Source organism: Camelus bactrianus, chromosome 25 (genome assembly GCF_048773025.1).
Source record: "Camelus bactrianus isolate YW-2024 breed Bactrian camel chromosome 25, ASM4877302v1, whole genome shotgun sequence".
NCBI lineage: Eukaryota > Metazoa > Chordata > Mammalia > Artiodactyla > Camelidae > Camelus > Camelus bactrianus.
The window spans coordinates 20767486-20788892 of NC_133563.1; the positions used below are offsets into that span (position 1 = coordinate 20767486).

Genomic DNA, 21407 nt, shown 5'->3' on the forward strand with positions numbered 1-21407 from the left:
CTAATACATGCTTCTTGAAATCAAAGAACAGATCTATTAATACTAATACATTTGAAGCTATTGTGCTTTCAAAGAATATCCTGTGCTATTAAAGATGTCATATCCAGTTTGTTTTTTTCTTTATATTTTTTAGCTATTACCATCAGAAAAATTTAAAAATACGTATCTGTCTTTGATGGCATACTTCTGTGTGAAGAGTTAATGAGTTACATGATCGAATTCTACATTTTGGAGGATCCTTACAACAGGCTCCATCTTTAATAGCACAGCTGTTACATCTAAACAAAATCTGTGTGTAAGTTGTCAAATGCATCACTGAAACACGTCTTAAAGGTGGAGAATGAAAAGTAGGCTGGCTTTGCACACTACCTCTTTTCAGTGGAAGGCTAAAAGTAAGAAAATAAGCTCATTTCTTTGGGAGAGAGCAAGTTACATTTGACAAAATACCCTCACAAATAATATGCATATTCTAAGAATACTAGGTTTTGTCTCATACATAAGTGGTCTTATTGTAAAAATCATTGCTTTGTCATTATCATGTTTTAGGCTAGGGACTAGGAGGAACCCATGGCAGGCAGGCTGAGGAGGAAACGATACAGACAACATTTAAGAGACACAGGGTGTTGGAGCAGGTTTCGCAGACTTGGCATTATTGACATTTCGCCATCTGTGGCAGCTGTCCAGTGCCCAGAATCTCCAGCAGCATCTCTGGCCTCTGTCTACCAGGTGTCAGTAACATCTCCCGCCCACTCCTTATGTGGCAACCCCAAATGTCTTCAGTTTGAGCATCTCTGAGTTAGAGTCAGAAGAGTGAAGCAATTAAAAAAAAAACTGATCTGATATCTTCTTTGGTAAGGTATCTGTTAAGGTCTCTGGCTCATTTTTAAACCGAGTACTTTCCTTATTGTTGAGTTTAAAGTTCTTTGAATATTTTGGACAATAGTCCTTTATAAGATATGTATTTTGCAAATATTTTCTCCTAGTCTGTGGTTTGTCTTTTTATTTTCTTGATGATATCTTTTGCAGAGCATAAAACTTCAACTTTATTGAAGTCCAGCTTTTCTTTCATGGATTGTGGCTTTGCTGTTTTATCTAAAATGTCATCACTAAACCCACGGTCATTTATATTTTCTTCTATGTTATTTTCTAGGAGTTTCATAGTTTTGTGTCTTACACTTAGATCTATGGTCCACTTTGAGTTAATTTTTGTGAAGAGTGTAAGATCTATGTCTAATTTCACTTTTTTTTTGGCATGTGGATGTCCAGTTGTTCCAGCACCATTTTTGAAAATCGAAGCACATTTTAGGTACTAATTTATTTAATCCTTTTGAAAAACTTATGAATTAAGTGCTATCTCATCTTCATTTTATAGAAAAGGAAACTGACATCACAGAGGCTTAGTAATACCTAAGATCACTAGGGAAGGGTAGAAGTTACATTTAAACCCTGAAAGTCTAGCTTTGTAGACTGAGCTTTTAACTGCTGGGCTAATGTTGGTATTTCTTGCCAATAATTATAATAGGGACATCAATAATTACTGCTATTTCTTGAGTATTTGCTAAATTAAAGGCACTCTGACAGGTGGTGAATGAAACTAGACATAGCACCATTAATTTCTAGAAAGAGATGAAATATTATAAATGCATATATATATTTTTTATTATGCTCTTGGTAATATTTTTATCCCATTTCACAGGTGGAGGAACTGAGACTTAGGGAGGTTTAGTATCTGCTAGTAAGTGGCAGGCTCACTCCGAACTGAGGTCTGTCTGCCTCCATAACCTATGGGCTGAACTGTCAGCTAATACTTAACTTTTGGAAATTTAGTTTCGCCAGTGCTCTCTGCTGCACCCTGCAGGCCTTTCCTGATAAAGGGAAATGAAAAATCTCTCCCCGAAGTCCAAAGATAGGATAAAAAACCCAATGTCTCCTTTAAATTGTACAATTCCAGCACACCTACTGTGGTTTTACAACTCATCCCAGATGGCATTTACTGCTTTTGTTCTAAATATAGGTCACAGGAACCAAGTAGTCTGCTTCATGAAATATGGGATAGCAGGAGGAGCCTTTAGGTTTCTGAGTGGAGCAGTAGAGGACGCCAGCAATAGCTTCCCTGTGTTTTCATTAAGATGTATTATTGGTGCTTGCCTTCATATAGTTGAATCCATACATTTATGGAAAATTACACTCATTTCCTTCATCTCAGAAATCAAAAATTTCAAAGTAGGAAAGCAAATTGACTTTCATGTAATTTTCTTAGTTCATTTAAGTTGAGGAAACTTACTATATGAAGTTTTCCAAGCGTAGCTCAGAGGCAAATGAATCTTTCACTTTAAATAGTATGAAACATCTGGGAGTTAGTTCTTACCTGTTAAATTAATAGTTCACAGAACTCCATGAACTGTAGAGTTTGTTTTAAATTCAGGGTAGAATGAAAGTCCTTTTCCCTGATGGAAAAAATTTTCACTGCTATGCTGATTGGTTTTACCCAAGATTGCATTTTGCACGTTGTTTTATTAGGTGATTTTCATTCTATTTTAAGATGATGTCTCTAACGGATGATGTGACAGTTTTTTCATAGAGATATGATGCAGACAAGAATTAATCATTAGCTAATATCAGAGACTGTTGATTCAGCCATCAGATTGCCAGGCTGAAGTGACCTGAGATTAAGAGATATTTTAAGAGCATCCTTCAAATGGTAAAAATTGAACACCGTGCCATATGTATTCTTCCTTCTATTATGATTTCACTTTTCAGAATTCAAAACAAATGGTAAAGGTGAAATTCTCTATTAAAAACTTTCTATAATAAATACTTTGTTAAACATTTTCTGTGGACAATTTATTTCACGAAAAACTTGCAATCCTGAACATACAATTCCAACATACAAAACTGTTCTCTTTTGTTCTAAACACTGCACTGTTTTCCAGATGGCGTCCAACCTTCACAGAATAAAACTGATTGATCCTCTCTCTCATTATAAACCTTTAATGATACGGAAGAACCAAACATAACGCAAAATAAGAATGTACTGAATATTAATTACATTTGAAAATAGGCTGAATTCATATTAGTTTTTTTGAGCACTTTTAACCCACACTAAGCTTACTGTCCCTCAAAGCCCCTCTGATTTAACAAAATACATATTATTATGCCTGCTGCTACTAAGTCACATCTTCCTGTATTTGTACAATTATATCTGACACTTATCCTTAGTTAATTTCTTATTGGTGTGCTTTTGGTTCATCTTAGTATGTGTAGGTATTTTTTAGTTTTTATTTTGTCAATAGTGTCATCTGGAAATTTTTTGGGTGTAACTTTATCCAAGATATAAACAACAAACAAAGGAGCCAATAAATATTAACTGGCCAGCACCAAGGACAGAGTCAATATATAGTTAAAGCAATATAGTTACAGTTGGATCAGTTCTGTTACCGTGCGTATATTTACACGGACTCAATTTTAGCATTAATGTGCCCTTTTCTAACAAAAGACTAATTCATACACCAGAAGGCCAATAGATTGATTTGTAACAGATGATTTAACTTCTGTGACTAATGTTACCATCATGTCCACCAGCTGAAATTCTTTCTATTATCAAGATATCTGGGACTCCAATGCAATAAACAGAGAATTCTTTCTGAGAATGATCTTGCAGAGCAAAATCAAGCTGAATTTACCTAAGAATTATTTCATCCATTTATATTCGCTCATACAGATTAGCAAGAAATCTTGATTTACCGATCGGTTGTGTTTCAAATGTCAATTTGGGATTTTTTTTTTTTTTGGTTAGAATTTTTCCCCTAGTAATATTTTCCCCTAGTAATATTACCATCCTGGTTAAATTCCCAGCTATTCCATAAAAGCTTGTTTGAGCTGAAATGTGGATAAAACAACATACTTTTATCAAAAAATAGGTAGGAAATGGTAGCTGACTTAAAATTAATAAACAAAAGACAAACTGAATGAAAAGTAGTCCATAAAATACTCACAAAAATTCTCCTACTTTCAGTTTCTCTTGGGTTAAGCTGGTCCCATTCTGCTTTCAATACTTTTCTTCCATCCTCATGGGACACTGGGTGTATCTATAAAGTGGCATTTATTACATTACATTGTAATTTGCTGTCTTCTTTACTAGATGAATTTTTCATAAACTCTTACGTGCTAATGGAGATTTTGAGATGTTAAGAAAAAAGCTTTTGGAGGATTTAATTATGAGCACGATGCAAGCAAAAAGACCTCTAGAAGGCCAATTCAAAGATTCACTCCCGGGAAGAACACTTGGAAAAGAGGGTGGCCGTCTAATCTTTGTTGAAATATAGAAAATAATGTTTCACAACGATCACTGAGTGAGAGTCAGCTGGGAGCGAAGATGAGTGGTTTCTCAGAGCAAGTCTTAAACCCTTTAAGTCCTAAAATTGCTTATGTATTTTATCAGGAGGACTAATTTCTTCCCAGAGGAAGGTTAGAATAATTTAACAAAATAGGATTCTGTACCATACCAGGTTTTAGACAATTTTTTTTTACAGACATAATGGGGTCTTGTACATATAAACAACCCTGATTTTAGAAAGATGTTGCTTGTTCAGGCTTGTTAATGAACTGAAATTTAGCTCCCTACTCTTGGAAATCACAGGTGTGTATTTGTGAGGATATTACAGAGAGAGAATTTGTACATGTGTGGATGCTCCACCCTCTCCATCTGTGGAATCAAGATCATGAAACCTGTGCCCTCAAGCACTGTGATCATTTATGACAAAGCAGGTGTTACCAGAGCATGTTGAAACCAAACAGGGAGAATGCAAGTGTTAACAACATTACATTTCAAGCTAGTAAAGACTAGCTCAAAAATATGAAGACCCAAAAGATCTGCAAGATATTAAAACTGTGGGGATACTGATTTCGCCTTAGGGAAACAATACCACAGCATTGTGTCCTGAACAGTAGAAGTCAATTAATGAGAAGGGTTATCTAACATGTCTGGGTTTTAATTCTATGAATCTGATTTGTTTTGGAAGAAGATCCTTTTTGGAATATTTATTTATTCTTTTACAAATATATCTAATGCCATTTAAATCATTTTAACTCCCTGTTTTATTAGAGACTATAATTTGTACCAATCTACAGTTTGATTAAGAAAGACTTTTCAGGAAGGTAGACCTTAAGGTTGACAAGAGATTACTACGTAGGGCAGAGATCATGCTTAATTCTCTTTTGCTCAGTAGGCAGTTGGATATTTTTTGTTGAGTGAATTTATTGGATTAATGAGTAAATGTGTGGTGCAGTTTTTTTCAGTCTATTAGGGACTGACCAGTATATGATACTATGCTGAGTCCTTTGATGAATGAGTGAATGAATTGAATTATCTGTTGGTCACCACCTGAGAACTGAGGATTCTGAGGTCACAAAAGTGGTTCCATTACTGTCACCATATTTGTCTTGTCTTTAGTAACCACTCAATGCTCTGCTGCTGACTTAGACTGAATATTCCTTACCCCTGTTTCAGGTGCCATATCATTTTACATTCCCTTTTCTCTTGTTACATCATTTTAACTAAGATATTTTACTTTTAAGGAGACTATTACTTCCCTTTTTCTATTTTTTAAAATGGCTTAACAACAGCTACTACAAAGACCAGAAGGACTATACTGATGTTAAAGCAAGGTGGTGTGATCAGTGTTGTTTCATGATTTTTATATTTTTCTACAGCTAGTCCATATTACTTTTTATATAAAAATTTGTAAAAATACCTTACACCTAAAGTCTACTTAGTTTCTTTTCAATTCCTAAGTTTTCTTATACCCGGAGCTAAATATATAACCTCCAAAACCTATACCCACACTTCTACAGCCTGCAAAAGATACACTAGAATTACAGAGTTGTAGAAGGAATTCAAACAGTCAGAATAAGATTGGACTGGATTTCATGATTCTACAACATTCATTAGACAGCCTACATTCTTTTAAGGCATGTAATTGGCTAAGTCCTAGGAAGAGTAAGATAAATAGAATGCCAATCTTATCTCCATAGAGCTTGTATGTAGGCAAATACATATATTGTCTAGAATACATGTAGTGAGTGCTAGATGAGTGAAATTCCTGGGGTGCTGTGGAGTCAAGTGGATGGTGTAATTCATCTCATCTCCCAGGAGGATCAGAGCGTACTTTTAAAAGTAGGCAGCTGGACCCTCTTAAACCTGAGTGTTGAAAGGTTGAGAGTGTGTAAGGTACACAAGGGAGGAGGGTTCAGTCAAGGTAAATGGAAAGGAACTCCTGCAAACGTGTATCCAGAGTCCCATGACCATGGTAGTAATGTGGTCAATTTAGACTCAGTGGCCCTTACTCATTCTGGCTACACTTGAGTTGTTACCATTGAACAGGAGTGACTCTCAGAGGAAATGTCAACTGTTAAAATGTCTGAGACTCACTAGTGCAACAGAAGAGCTTAATGCTTGTACTTCTGTTCTCTAACTATTAAAATCCCCTTGACAGCAAGAAAAGATTGTGAGGCGAGGCAGAAAGTGCTTTTAAATGTAGGTTCTAGAGTCAGAATGCCTGGCTTCACCTTTCCAGCCCCACCATCTAGTACATCTTTGGACACGAGCAGATTACGTGACTTCTCTCTGCTTCAGCTTCCTCATCTGTAAAATGGAGACAGTAAGAGTAACTCTTCATAGGGTGCTTGTGAGCACTGAAAAGTGTAGTGTAAGAAAGATCATCATGGCTGCACTTCCAAGCCTTGTCCTCCAATAAGGTTTTTGCCAGTTATCCTGTTTCTTAGTGAGTTCCAAGCTCAAGAGTGGAAGGAAGTAGTGTTACTTACGGGACTCTTAAAACCTCCCTTAAAGGGCTGCCATGTGGGATAGAAAAGAGCTAACAGTTTGGTTTCCTGGTTAGACTTTTTTCTTCTTGGAAGATGACATGTTAACTGATAAGAATATTCTGATTGGCTTGGTAGTTGTATTTCTTATTGCAAATTAATAGGTGGCTCTTTTGGTTTATCAAATCAGAAAGCAAAAATATGGCTCATATTTTATGGAATCAGTTTGAGGATCAAATAAATTTCCTTTAGTACTATGTCTCTTTCTGAACATAATACATAAACTTATTAAGTGTGAGCCTTTCTTCCAATGCCAGCTTTATAAATATGCTCTATCTTATATTTGAAAAATTTTCCCAGAATGGGAACATTTCTACTTAAATAGAAAAGCTAATAGCAAAAGACATTTTTTCAGGAGTTATTTTAATTATTAGGCACCTCTCAGTAGATATTTATGATTCTTGGACTACAGAATCAAATTTTGTCTTTCTAATAACTACTTGAGATTATGAAATCCAGTAGAAATAATTTATTACATTAATTAAGACACAATGTAGTGACATGTTTAATAGTAATAGGAATCAGTATTATTGAAGATGGGGTGGATAGATAAAATAATGCTTTTAATGACTAAAATTTATCTTGATTCACTTTCTAAAAATAACTCTTGATATATTTCATTTCTCTGATACTTTTATTACAATTCTCAATGAATATCATTTAGCTTAGGTAGGATAATTCATTAATTAAGTGTAAATTGTACTATGTCAAGACAGGAAATAATAAAGTTAAGTGTAAGTTTGAACATATCTAAGAGTAAATGAAAAAAATTAATCTAACCAAGATGCCAATCATAAAAATAAATTACATGGGTTGAAGAAAAATGTGAATGTCGAATAAAAAAGAGGAATTGCATTCTAAATCTGGCAAGGTGGATGGGTAGAACTGAGTTCCAGATGAAGAAAGATTTAAACTCATAACTATTACTAGACAACTTCAAGCCAACAACTTTCAATTTAGATCTTTTTCTTACCCTGAGCTGCAGCAATATGCCTCCGTTTCATGATGAATACTGTCAAGAATGACAATAAAAGATGAATTAAACCATCAGGATGCTCCTGCTGGAATGGAATGCCACCTATGTGAGGGAAAAGAAGACAAATTAAGTCTAAAACTAATGCACATCACCAGCATCCCCCAAATACTGACTTATAATCAGGCCAAAGTAAACCCTTTGTTATATATTCTTCAGTTTTCAACTGTCAGTAAGCATGGGGTTTTTCTAACAAAAAACAAATGTCTCTCCAAGAAGGCTATGGTAGTAATGGTGAATTGTTAAAAGATACATTCAATCAAAGCAAAAAAAAAAAAAAAAAAAATCACACTGGGCTATTTTAATTTTTTTCATTTAATTTAGAATTATTTCAAAATTTGTTCCAAAACTTTTGCAAAATTTCCCCTTAATTAATAAGGGGAAATTATATGCTTGTAGGAAAAATCTTTAAATGAAGAGAAATTAAAAGCAGAAAAGTAGCCTGTGAAATGTTTCCTACTTAAAGGAAAGCACTGTTATTCTACACTCTCCCACACCTTTATCGTTTCCTTAACTGTGCCTATATTGAATATACATTCAAAATGTGTATTGTATTCTGTATTTAATATGTCTGTATATATGTATATTGTCTTCTATGTTTTTATTCACTTAGTGTAACACAAGCATGCTTGAGTGATATAACACTCTTGATAAAGATAATTCTTAACAACTTTACAGTATTCTGACAATTATACACAATCCCAAAAGATATAAACATGTTACTAACTTGATTCGTATAAACAAATAGCTTTCTAAGGATTGTACCAATTTACTCTGTTATGACACCATCATATTTTGTGACAGGGCTCATTTCACTCTTCTAACATTAATCTGTTTCTGGACTGTTTGCTCCATTTCTTAGATCTCTTAATCAATTCCTACCCCAGTACCACAGTTTAAATAACAAAGGTTTAGAGTACGTTTTAATAAATGGGTCAGGCAAATGTCCCTATAGAGGCCTCCTTTTTCACTAGTTCTAGAAAAAGTTTATTAGGCCTTCCCCCATATTAACACTGCAATTACTTCTAAAAGCCATAAAAATAATCTTGTAATTTTGATTGTGTCTTACTGTTTCAAACCCTTCAATGACTTACCTTTTGTCTGGGGCAGTGGTGCTCAACTATGGGTGATCTTGCCCCCTGGGGGAAATCTGGCAATATCTGGAGGCATTTTGTTTGTCACAACTGGGTTGGGGGCGGGTGGGGTGGGGGGGTGTGCTGCTACTGGCATCTAGTGGCTAAAGGCCAGGGATGCTGCTGAACATTCTTGACTACACTGCAGAGAATGACCTCCCCAGACAACAAAGAATTTTCTCCAATGTTCCAAAATGTCAATAGTGTGGGGTTGAGAAACCTTAGTATATGGGCTAAACTGAAAACCTCTTCGTGTGGCACATCAGCCTCTTTCATCTAACTTAACAGTCTTCAAACTGAGGTACACAACTGATGGGCAGATTCCAGATCCTCAAACATGTCTTCTAGCCAACATGCCCAAGTTCAAAGTAATACTTCTACATCAGAAGAAGGAGGGGGAGGCGGAGGAGGGGCAGCAAGAGGGAGAGAAAGAGGAGGAGAAGGTGGAGGAGGAAGAAAACGGGGAGAGGACTATTTTTCAACCATCCCAAATCACACTATGTTGCAAAGCCCCTACAGTAAACGGAAGAAACAAACTAGGAAGCCTACTTCAGAGATTAACCAAGACAATCAAGGCGGCTGTCCATGTGGCTTCAGTCTTTTTCTTTTAGTCTTTTTTTTTTCCTATGGAATACAGTGTGTATTTAACAAAAGCTAGTCTTATCTTTATGCTTGTTTTGATTTTTTTCTAGATATTTCACAGGTTTATGATTCCATTTGAACTCGAAAACTGGTTTAGTTAAAAAAAACACAAACCCAATCCACTGGGCATATTTTCATTGGATTACATTGATTTTACGGATTAATTTAGGGAGTGCTGATGGCCATTTACTTGTCTTCTTCTATATCCCTTAGTAAAGTATCAGTTTTTTCCCCCATTCTTGTTAAGTTACTTGAATCAGATCTTTTCTCTCTTCATACCTTAAAATGGCTAGTGTCTGAACATGTGGTTGACCTGATGTAGACTCCCCTCCCTGTGACTCTTGATTACTCATACTTGTTTGCCCCGTGGGCTGGTTAGGTTTCACTCATCTTTGTAGTCCCAGCCCCCGGCAGGGCACCTTACACACTGCAGGTGGGCAACGCATGTCTACTGAACTAAGAACTAGTTAAACAATAGAGGCATTTAAAGGCAGGGCTTCTGGGTTATAGTACCGAGTACTCCACATAGCGCCCTCTCCTTCCCCCTCTTTTTAAAACAAGTATTTGGATTATTTTATTATTATAGGGAAACAGATGTATAGATTAAGCAGTTACTGCCTTTGTTTATGTTTTCTCCTATGACAACAATGATAAACGTTGCTTGAGCAGTTACATGCTTGGCATTGTGCTAAGAACTTTACCCATATTTATCACATAAAGTTCTTCCCAAAGCCTATGATGGAGGTATTATTACTTACTTTTTAAAAAACAGACTGTAGTTCTTAGAGCATTTTTAGGTTCACAGCAAATGGAGTGGAAATGGAGAGTTCCCATAAACCCTCTACCCCGCACACACACACACACACACACACACACACACACACACACACACACACACACACACACACACACACACACACATTACCCTACCCACGAGAGCCTCCCCCACTATCACTGTCCCGCACCAGGGCAGTACATTTGTTACAACTGATGAACTTACGTTAACACATCATTACACATATACATATACATATACATACGGTAACATTTTCATTACTACCTTTGTGACTTTCAAGAACTACATAATGCGTCTTGTCTTTCTAGTTACAAAAGGCAAATAATATTTCTTTTCTGAGGGCAAAGAACAGGATCTACTCTTAGTTCCAGGAACTCTAATCCTCCTATGGGCAAGGCGCCCTGTGAGACTTTTCTAGAATTATCCCAGGAGGTGGGTGGGAGGGTGCCCAGAGAGAGCAGCTGTACTTGAATACCAAGCAGGTGGGAGAGAACTGAGAATACCAGGCTCCCAAAGTACATTCTTGAAACTAAATAGAAGAGTTGATTCCCATCAAAAGAGAACAAACCAAAGACTGACCTTTTCTTCCCTCAAAAGAACAAAACGAAAGAAAAGGAAACAAAAGGAAAGAAAAGAGAAAAGAAAAGAAAACCATTAAAACACTGAAGCAATTAGTGCTTCATTGTGAAAACACTGGTGGTCATGTGATTTTCAAAGATGGTACATTGACTAGAAATTGCATTTCTAGAAATATATCCTAAGGAATGAAGTAGATTTGGGTATAAAGACATGCAAATAACACAAACATCTGTGGCATGCTTACAATGTGCCAGCTCTCCTGCTATGTAGTTAATGAGGTTGATGACATAATCCTCATTCTATGAGGAAAACTGAGGCTCAGAGCAGGAACTTGCCCCAAGTCACCCCAAGTCATAAATCTATGAAAGAAGAGTCTAGAGCAACCCAAAATCTATCTGATGACCTTGTCTGTGCCTTTTTTTCCAAAGATCAATCTTCTGGGTTCTACCTCTGTGTGTGTGTGTGTGTGTGTGTGTGCGCGCGTGTGTGTGTCTGTCTCTGTCTGTGTGTGTGTTTCAAAGTAGTTTTATCCTAAGCAACAATTTCAGGGAAATCATGGTTTTGATATTAGTTTTATTTCCTCCAACCAGTTTGAACACATTCCATCTACAATCTTCTCAGAGGGGCCAGCTTTCTGTTTTATGTAGTCATCAGTACCTTACTTGAAAGACTAACACAACAATGGCCTGAAGACAAGACTGTGAATTTATGTAGAGTCCAAGAGATATCAGGGACTGTCATGGATGGAGGGACTAGTGACCAAAGGGACCCTTGACCTCAAATACTTTACTGATGGCACTGGATTCCTGGGCTTGTCCTATTCCTACACTACTGGTATCCAAGAGCAGTGTGTGTTATAACTTCCTCCTTATCAATTACTCATAGGAAACACCATTACACCAGTGAAAATTATTTTTTATGCCACTTATGCTAATTAATTCACCCTCTGGTGGAGATATCAATAAGACTACTTTAAGTACCAAATAATTACTCTTTGACTATTTTTAAGAGCAGATTTTTTAAGGCATTTCAAGTACTATTTTATTGTCCCCAGGCTGTGGAGGGATAATTTGCATTATGCTCCCAAGTGCAAGTCTGCACACAGATATACTCACACACCCCCCGAAACGCTTACATTAATTTAATTTCAAGTAAATTATCATGTAGACCACAGGACAGCCTCAGAAAATAAGAACTACCAGGAATTTCATCCCCCTGTTACTTACAATAATAAAAAAAATTATTTAAATGTTTACTAAAAATGGCTTGGTTTTTAAAAAAAAATCCTGATACATCCTTGGATTTCTCAGTGCCAGGACTTTGATATTTTGGGCTGTAAACTCTTTGTTGTGGGAGATTGTCTTGCGCTCTGTAGGGTTTCTGGCAGCATCCCAGCCTCTAACTCATAGATGCCAGTGGAACTTCATTTCTCCAATTGCATCAGTCAAAAATGACACTGCAAAATGTCCACTGGGGCAAACCTGCACTTGGTTGAGAACTACTGATTTATAAGATGGAACGTTCTACTTTGAAACTATTAAAAATACGTTATAAAGAATTTTAATAATATTTTAATGAAAAAATCAAGATTAAACAAAAGGTAAGTATGACCTTGATTTATAAAATGTAAAAATGGATATATGCATTAGAACATAATTACAGCTAATCTTTTTTCATGTGCTTACCCTGTACCAAACATTCAGCTTTCACATATTTTTTTTATCTATTTAATTCTCAGAATAACCTTGTGAGGTTGGTACCATTATTAACCTCATTTGACAAACAAGGAAACTGAAGCTCAGGTTAAGAAACAAATTACCATATGATATTGGCTGCTAGGCTTCAGAGTCAAGCTCCAAATTAGGGGACATTCAGTTCTACTTTCCTGTCCCCATTCCAACAACACACTCACCAAGAAGGTACTTCTCAACAACATCAAGCCAATACACACAGTTTCCACATGCATATTGGGTCCTTGTCCAATATTCTCTTCATCCAATGCCTCTTTCTTTGGAGTAAGTCTATAAAAAACAAAAGTTAGGTATACAATTTTAACCAAAGGAGCTCTGAAATAGACAAACACAGATGGAAGGGCTAGACCCAACACCAGTCATTTCATAATAATACATTTGAGCAACCATAGAATCAGGGAGGTGTTCTCAGGTTGGTTTCTGCCTCTAAAACAAACCTTTGTCAGCAACCAGGAAAAGTATGTGAGGTCCACTTCATGAGAGGCTCAGACTGTCTTTGTCCATCACTTGTTCCCTTCTTTCCTATCCCCCAACCCCTTTCTGGCTGGATATGAGAAATCTGGAGCCACCTTGGTGCATGTGATGGGAAAGGTAATTTGGGGACTGAGGAAGGAGAACTCAGCATATGCAAGGGTACTGAAATGCACATCCATCCTAAGCCTCCGTTTTCCTTTTACCAAAAGGAAAACAATAGCCTGCCTTATAGGGCTATCGAGCGATTAAATGGTATGTTACTCATGTCAAGAGTTTAGCACAATGCCTGACACACAGCAAACGTCCAATAAAGGACAGTGATACTGTCAAAAAAAAGGAGCAGCAGCAGGAGAGAGGGTTTGACCCAGGATAAGCTGGATCATGGTGGTACCATTAAGAAAAACTGAAAACTCAGAAAGATGACTTGGCCGATTTAGAACGAGGCTAAAAAAGGCAGATGATAATAATGACCTGGCCTGTGAAATGGCTAAAGTAAGTTTTTAAGGTTGCATGTTAAGTGTCTAACACTGCTCTGTTAGCCTGGGGAGAGGTTGCAGTGTCTTTCTGTAGACAGCAGGGGGCTCTAAGGTACTGGAAAGCAGCATGCAGGGCTCCTATTGCTCTCTGTATTTTGCTCAGTTCTTTCTTACTGCCTGCAAAAGCGAGCTAGCCTCGTCTAATGCCATGGTTAAAAAGTTGTATATTCCTAGAATCATAAAGGTACAATTTCCTCTGTTAGGTACTTGAAATCTATTGAATCCCACAGAGATGAAGGGCATCTCAGTCTTTAACATCCATCCATCCTTCCCACAGCATTTATGGAACAGTGGGCTAGACCCCAAGAAAAAGACAAGGTGTCTGCATCAGAAACTCACAAGCCAAAGGAGGTAACAAAGGGGTAAGAGTCTAGCATGAAAAGGAGTAAGACCTGGAGTTATGGATACAGCAGTGGGAACACACAATGGAAGGAAGTTCTATTCCTGCCTACGGAATTTGGGGAACTCATCAGAATGGTTGGCAGGGTGAGAAGAATTTTCCATGCACAGAAACAGCACATGTGCAAAGGCATGGAGCCGTGGAAGTATCTGAGAAACGTTCCAGGAGCAGCCAATGTAGTTTGTTCTACAAGTAACAAGGAAAAGAGAAGTCAAATCCAAGTGCGTAAAGAGCACGAGGCTGGAGATTTTTAATGTCCTTTCCCCTTCACTTTGCTGCTCTGCCTCTTGCCATAGAGCTATGGGTCATTAAGTTACTGATTCTGCAATTTCTAGACATGATATTTCTACCAGTGTATTTTTTTAGTTACTAATTCTTTTCTTTCTCCTTCAAAGAATCATATCTCAGAAATTACTTTACTTCCTCTAATGCTGATTTCTTGTTTTTTTAATTTAAGATTTTTCTTTGAGAAGTAGGTCTCTGTAGAGTCTTTACTCTAAAATAGCAAATGAGTGGCATCCACGGCAGGCACTGTTCACTTTTCATCCCCTCGGTTCACACCCAGCACTTATCTGTCCCAACCACTGTGAGTGTACCTGTAGTTGAAGAAATTCATAATTCAACCAGGAAGCCAGGTGTCTGTGAAAACTTTACAGTCTAATCATTCGGTTAATTTAAAGCAAGAGAGATGTTGTTACAGTTTTTGTTTGATTAATGGAGTAGTTTCAGTCATGTATCCTAATTTCTAGGATTAGTATTTTTTGAGAAAATTCTTTTATTTAGGGGTGGTTCACATACAGAAAGCTGCGTAGAACTTGATGAGTTTAGTGATAAACATATACTCTTGAGACCATCACCACAATCTGCACCATAAAAATAGCCATCATCTCCAGAAGTTTCCCCCTCAAAAAACTAAAACTAGAACTACCATTCAATCCAGCAGTTCCACTTCGGGGTATTTATCTGAAGAAAACAAAAACATTAATTCAAAAAGATACACGTACCCCTTCGTAAGAAGGGGAGAGGGAAACTCCTGGAGGTGATGGCTGTTTTTATGTCATCTGAAGCCTTGATTAAGGGAGGGTTCTCATTGAAGCTCACGCCATGGTTGTGCCAAAATTCAGCTCCTCATGGGCCACAAGACTAAGGGCTCGCTGCTGTCCAGGCGCCTCCCTCTCTTCCTTGCTCCACGGCCTCTCCACCGGTCAGCCCAGGGCAGAGCAGCTGGCTTCTCTCAGAGCAAGCAAGCAAGCAAGACAGTAGGACAGACTGAGCAAGATCAAACTCACAGTCTCTTTGGAACCTCATCTCAGAAGTGACATCCCACTTCAGGGCGCCATTTTAGAGGCTCCCTATCCCCAAATACCAAACATGTTTCTGGCAACTACCAGCATTTCAATCGAGATCTGTGTCATCAGCCACAGAAAGAATGCATTTTGTAACATATTTCTCTGTTCAGGTGTTCTCTGAATATCCCGCTGCACTAAGTTCGGTTCAACACACGTGCAGACTGATTGGATAATATTTCAATTTTACTCAAAAGTTCAATCTTGAAAGAGGGGAATAATGTTATCCAGCAGATACTGCTTGCTGGGTACTTCCTGGGTACTTCCAACTATTCTTTGAACAGAAATTGCCAAAGAAAACAGTTAACACGGGTATCTTATGTTAAAATAGAAATATATTTATTGGAGTGAGTATTAAAGTTGCTGTTTGGACAAATTTGACATTTATTCTCTTTCTCAAAGCTCTTGGAATAGCTCAGTACACAAAAGGCCCTGCAGAAATGTGCCATAAGTTTTCTACTTTCTGCACTTCATTGGTATCATGTTTAGTTGAATCTTAAAAGAAGGTTGTAATTGAAATGTCTTCAAGATACAAAGCATGAAGATGAGATAAACAGTCAAAACTATATTAAATATATCCCCTGTATATCTGGTGTGGAAATGAAGCTGTGATGTTCTCAGACTGTAAAAGTTCTCAGACAGTCCAAAATTATACAGTATCTTGCATATCTGCTTTTATATATTCTCTGTCATTAAAAAATAGTTACTGCTATCTGTATTTCATGCATAGCTCATAATTCATTTAAATTTATCTAATAAAAGAGCAAATGTACTTGGACAGTTACTAGAAATTTTTTTGTACCTTCCAACAACTAGATTTTTCTTGTTTGAGGCAAAGCTTCTATACATCTCTTCTCAGAAATGATTCAGTAAAATTTCAATTTACCAGACCTCTCAGTCCTCTGGATGCTTACATCTGCACTCTACTTTTGAGAAAAGGAAATAAATCAAAAGGAGAATCAGATATCAAGGCTTTCAAAAGAGCGAACACACTAATCTTCCTGGATTTCTACATTTGTATATTTCTCACTCAAACCACACACCCATGGCAGGTCAGCTTCCCCTCTGTTCCACGATGTCTTCATTCCAGGACCCAGGGTCAAGGAGCTGCCTGCCCTGGGGCACTGCTGGAAAACAGACAAGGTGGACTGTGTGATGGTACCTAAAGATTTCACTGGGAAATCACACATGTCCCATCTGCTCACAGTTCATTGGCTTAAGCAAGTCCTATGGCCAAGCCTGAGGTCACTGGAGTGGAGAAATACAATTTTCCCACTGAAAGAGGTGGAGAAGAGTGTGAACAACACTACAACTCACCATACACACGTAGTTGTGATTGAGATGATTATACCGGTTCCATGCGATCACTGACAATTTTAAATGGTCATCTAACCCATTGGAACGAGCATTGTCTAGCCTGGTTTCACTGTCGTTTCATAGTTCATACCTGACTCAGTTTCCCTTGCAATCCTAATTCCAATTCTCCTGTATCTTTTAGATACATAGCACTGTGATATTCACTGATGCAATCGATGTTCAGAAACATGTCTCTACGGTAAGAACCCCAGTCACATCCCTTATCTGAGAAGCAGGAGTAACATTTATGAAGGGCCTACCTCGTTCAGTGCATTTCTGCATGCTTTAGTTAATCTACTTAGCTACTGAGTGAGGAGGAAAAGATTATTTTCATTTTACTTGCGAACAAATTGACCCAGAAAGCTTATACAAAGTCGAGTGGCCAGCAAGGGGTGAAGCTGGGATTTGAAACCAGCATTTTGACCCCAGAGTTCTGGCAAATTAAGCTAGAAAGTTAATGACTATTTTCTGGACAATCCACAACCACAAAGGAATTTTTGCCAATGATTAGTAGTTAGCCAGAAAACAAAATCACCATGTTTCTCACAGACCCTCAAATGATTCAAACCAGTAAGCTATTCACTGAAAAAATTACAAATATTTATTTTAAGGCTTATAAGGAAAACAGCCTTTCTCTGAAGCCTAGAGAAGTATTTGTTTCTTTTTGCACAGAGCACTCAGGGACATTCTGTTCGCACTCGGAACACACAGAACTCATTGCTTAAAAGAGTAATTGTTCACAGTGGATGGCTGAAGAGGAAGTGAAGAAGTGGAAACAGAGCTAAGGTTCCCACGGCACCGCTAAAGAACACATAAAAGAATTGGGATCCAACTTTTCCAGGGAAAGGTGAACAGAGGCAGGAAAAAAAGTAGAAATGAGGTGCAACAAAGGAAGATGTTAAATGATGAATTTATGTGAAAGGATTTAGAGAGGAGATGAGGGTTTTGCATAAGGAATTTCAGACTTTTGTTCTGCTGCTGTTCTGCATGAATTAGGAGTGTGATCTATGCATTTAATCTTCTTCTCATGTCCAAAAGGACTGAGAGGAGGTGGCTGTGCTAAACGTAAGGGTGGAAGCAGAATGGCACATAGGCTAGGGAAGAATTGGTTTAGGTAACGGAAATAAAATAAATTCGAAGTTTTAACCTCCCTGAGCAGATTTGCAATGATTCTGCAACTGTATATTGCCTGATGTGGTTGGTGTAAGGGAAAGAGCACAGCTCTCGGAGACATATCGATCTGGAATCAGATCCTACCTCGGCCATTTCCTTGTCTACTTGTGACCGTAAGCGAGTCTCTTACTTTCCTTCAACTTTAGGTTCCCATTTGAAAAACAAAACAAAACAAACATAATACAGGATTTTTGTAAAGATTAAGTCAATGGTATACTATTTATATCTCTATTTCTACATCTGTTCTTATAAATCTCTCTCTACCTGCACCTGTACTTCTGTCCATGTCTACATCTGTATCTACCTAGCGCTTAAGAGGTGCTCTATGAATGTTTACTGCCTTCTGCCTTGCTGTATTAATCAACTTAATAATGATTTTAACCAATATTTGTTAAGTGTTTCATGCCAGCATTGCGCTGGTTTCTGGAGATGACGAAACGGTGATGGAGATACAGACACTGCCCTTGAGAAGCTAAAGAGAGAAATGGACATACAGACTCCATGATTCCAGATATCACATGGTTTCAGAGAGTTAGCTGAGACAGCTGGGTTCAGGCACTGTCAGCTTGTTGCACTTGGGGCTGATGTCATGACCTGTCATTGAATCATGTCATCGCCTTTGCATAAGCACACTGAAGAAACATGCTACAAGGACAGAAGTTATTCTTCTTTTCATTAGAGGACACTGTGCTCTTTTCAAGCAGGCCTGAGTTAATCATTTTGGAGTCACTCTGGAGAAGTTCATTAACTGACATGATAGTCCTTGTTTGTTTCAGTGCCTGGCTGGTCTACACAGCTCCTTCCTCCTTATCTCGTTCCCTTCATCCTTCCCTCTGTCCTGCTGCCTTCTATTTCTTTCCCTCTCTTCTTTTCGTTCATTTAAGAAAGTTTTATGTAGTGCCTACCAAGTGACAGACTCCATTTTAGTCACTGGGGATGTACCAGTTAACAAAAGAAAGTGTCTGTTCTCATGGAGATTATATTCTGTTAGTGGACAACAGATAGATAAGAAAACAAATAAATACATAAGATGACAGTTGATGTAACTATGAAGGAATAAAAAGCAGGGCAAAGACACAGAGAATGGACAGTAGTGGAGGGGTGTGTGCGTGCTAGTTTAGATCCAGGAAGACCTCTCTGATGAAGTGACATTTGAGCAGAGACCTGAACCCAGTAAGGGAACTAGCCATTCATTATCTAGGAGAAGAGAATCCTAGGAAACAGGGATAACAAAGGAAAAGGGAATAACAAAGGTAAAGGCCATGAAAAGAGAAAGACCAGGGAGGCAGGATAGAGTAAGCAAGGAGAGAGAGGAAGGAGATGAGACTAGAGAAATGGAGGGAATGCCACTTGGGATGATGCTATGATCCACTATGCTAGACCACTGGATTTTATTCTAAATAAGGTGGGAACACACTGGAGGACTCTGAATGAAGAAGTGACTTAGTCTGCTGCAAGGGGAGCAAGGCAGAGAAGTAAAATAGGGCCATTGTGGAGTAGGGAGACCTTTTGAAGGCTATGGAACAGACTAGGTGATGGTGAGTGGGAAGACTGGGATGGCAGGAATTAGATGTTCTTTGACATTGCCAGGTAGAGCCTACAGGATATACTGACGAATGGCATGTAGGGCGAAAGAGGGAGACACAAACTGTGGGTGATTCCAAGGCCTATGGTCTGAGTAACTGACAATGGAATTTCCACTTACTGAACTGGGGGGTGGTAAAGAAAAAAACATGTATTAAGGGATGCAGGGAATCAATATTTAAGAATGAGATATATTAAGTTGAGCATCCAATTAGAGATAGAGTTAGAAGGGAGGTCTGATCTATTAGCCATTCTAATAGGTGTGTAATGATACTCATTATTGTCTAAATCTGCAATTTCCTAATGACATTTGATGTTGAACATCTTTTCACATGCTTGTTTCCCGTATATCTTTGATGAGATGTCCAGGTGGCTTGTTCATTTTTCAGTTGGGTAGTTTTTTTTTTTTTAATTGTTGAGATTAAGAGTAGTTTGCATATTTTAGATAGCAGTCCTTTGTCAGATATGTCTTTTGCAAATATTTTCTCCCAGTCTGTGGCTTGTCTTCTCATTCACTTGACAGTGTCTTTCACAGAGCAAAAGATTTCAATTTTAATGAAGTTCAGGTTATTATTTCTTTCATGATCATGTCTTTGATGTTGTATCTAAAAAGTCATGACCATACCCAGTCATCTACATTTTCTCTTATGAGAAAAATCACCTATCACCTGTCACCTACATGCCCCAAACCACACACAAATAAAAACAGAATCTTTAAATTTATACTCAGGTTGGCTCCCAGTAGAACATACAGACTTTCATATTTTCCACACATTTTCAAGTGTTTCTAGAGAATCTTTATGAAACAATATACAATGATAGTTATCTGCCTCTGCTTCGGTTATAAACTATTGTAAGGTACTGAATTTTGCAGGTTATCTGCAGAGGTGGTAACCTGCATTCCTCCTTTTCCAACTCTTAAGTCTCAAGTCGTTTCAGTAGAGCTGAATTTTATGAGCGTAAGGAATTTGAACACCCACTCATGCAACATGTAAATTGAGCAACTTCTTTTCCTCTTTGGGAGGTAGTGTGTATCCAAGGTGTGTCTCAGTGGTTCAGAACACAAGCCAGACTTCCTAGGTGCAAATCCCAGGCCTACCAACGACCTGTTTTGTGATCTCTGCCTTACAGCTTAACATCTGCCTTAGTTTCCTCATCTGTAAGATGCAGAATCGAATAGTACCTATCTCACAGGGTTATTGTGAATACAAAATAGGTTAATATATGAAAAGTGAATGACACATTGTAAACACTAACAAAAATTAACTCTTACTGCCTTCAACGCCTATCATGGCCCTGGAACACTGCAGGTGACTTGTAAATCTTTATTAAACGAATGACTAATTCTAAGATGAGAGCACTGTATCAACATCCCTGCCACTTTTTTTCCAGGGTGGGGGAGGTAATTGTGTCCTATGATCATACAAAACTTTCATTTATTTATTCCTTTTTAGAAACTCTCCATTAGATCAAAAAAGAGGCAGTTGATTAAGTTCACTGCTAAAGGATATACAAGTCACATTGGCACCTGATTGTACTAAATTGGGACTTACAAAATAATACACTTCGGAGTAAGAGGAATTTTAATTTTTTCATTTTAAGGTACCAAATATAGAAAGGAACACGGAGTTTCAGAACCCAAGTGTCTTCTGCATCGTTGGGCTCGTGGAAAGATCATTCTTTCTAATTGGCAAACAGGGCTAAGCTTCTCCCTCATGGGTA

The 21407-nt window shown here is 37.8% G+C and overlaps 1 protein-coding gene across 1 annotated transcript in view; it reads right to left on the bottom strand.

Annotated features, from left to right (window-relative positions):
* The window catches only part of RAD21 (RAD21 cohesin complex component), a 52026-nt gene extending 44066 nt beyond the window's left edge, over positions 1-7960 (bottom strand). Inside the window, exons 1-2 of the mRNA XM_010972579.3 lie at positions 7856-7960; positions 3996-4088 (exon numbers count right to left, since the gene is read on the bottom strand). The gene's annotated coding sequence lies outside the window, so the exon portion shown is untranslated. The remainder of the gene's footprint in view (positions 1-3995; positions 4089-7855) is intronic.
* Between the last annotated feature and the right edge of the window lie 13447 nt (positions 7961-21407).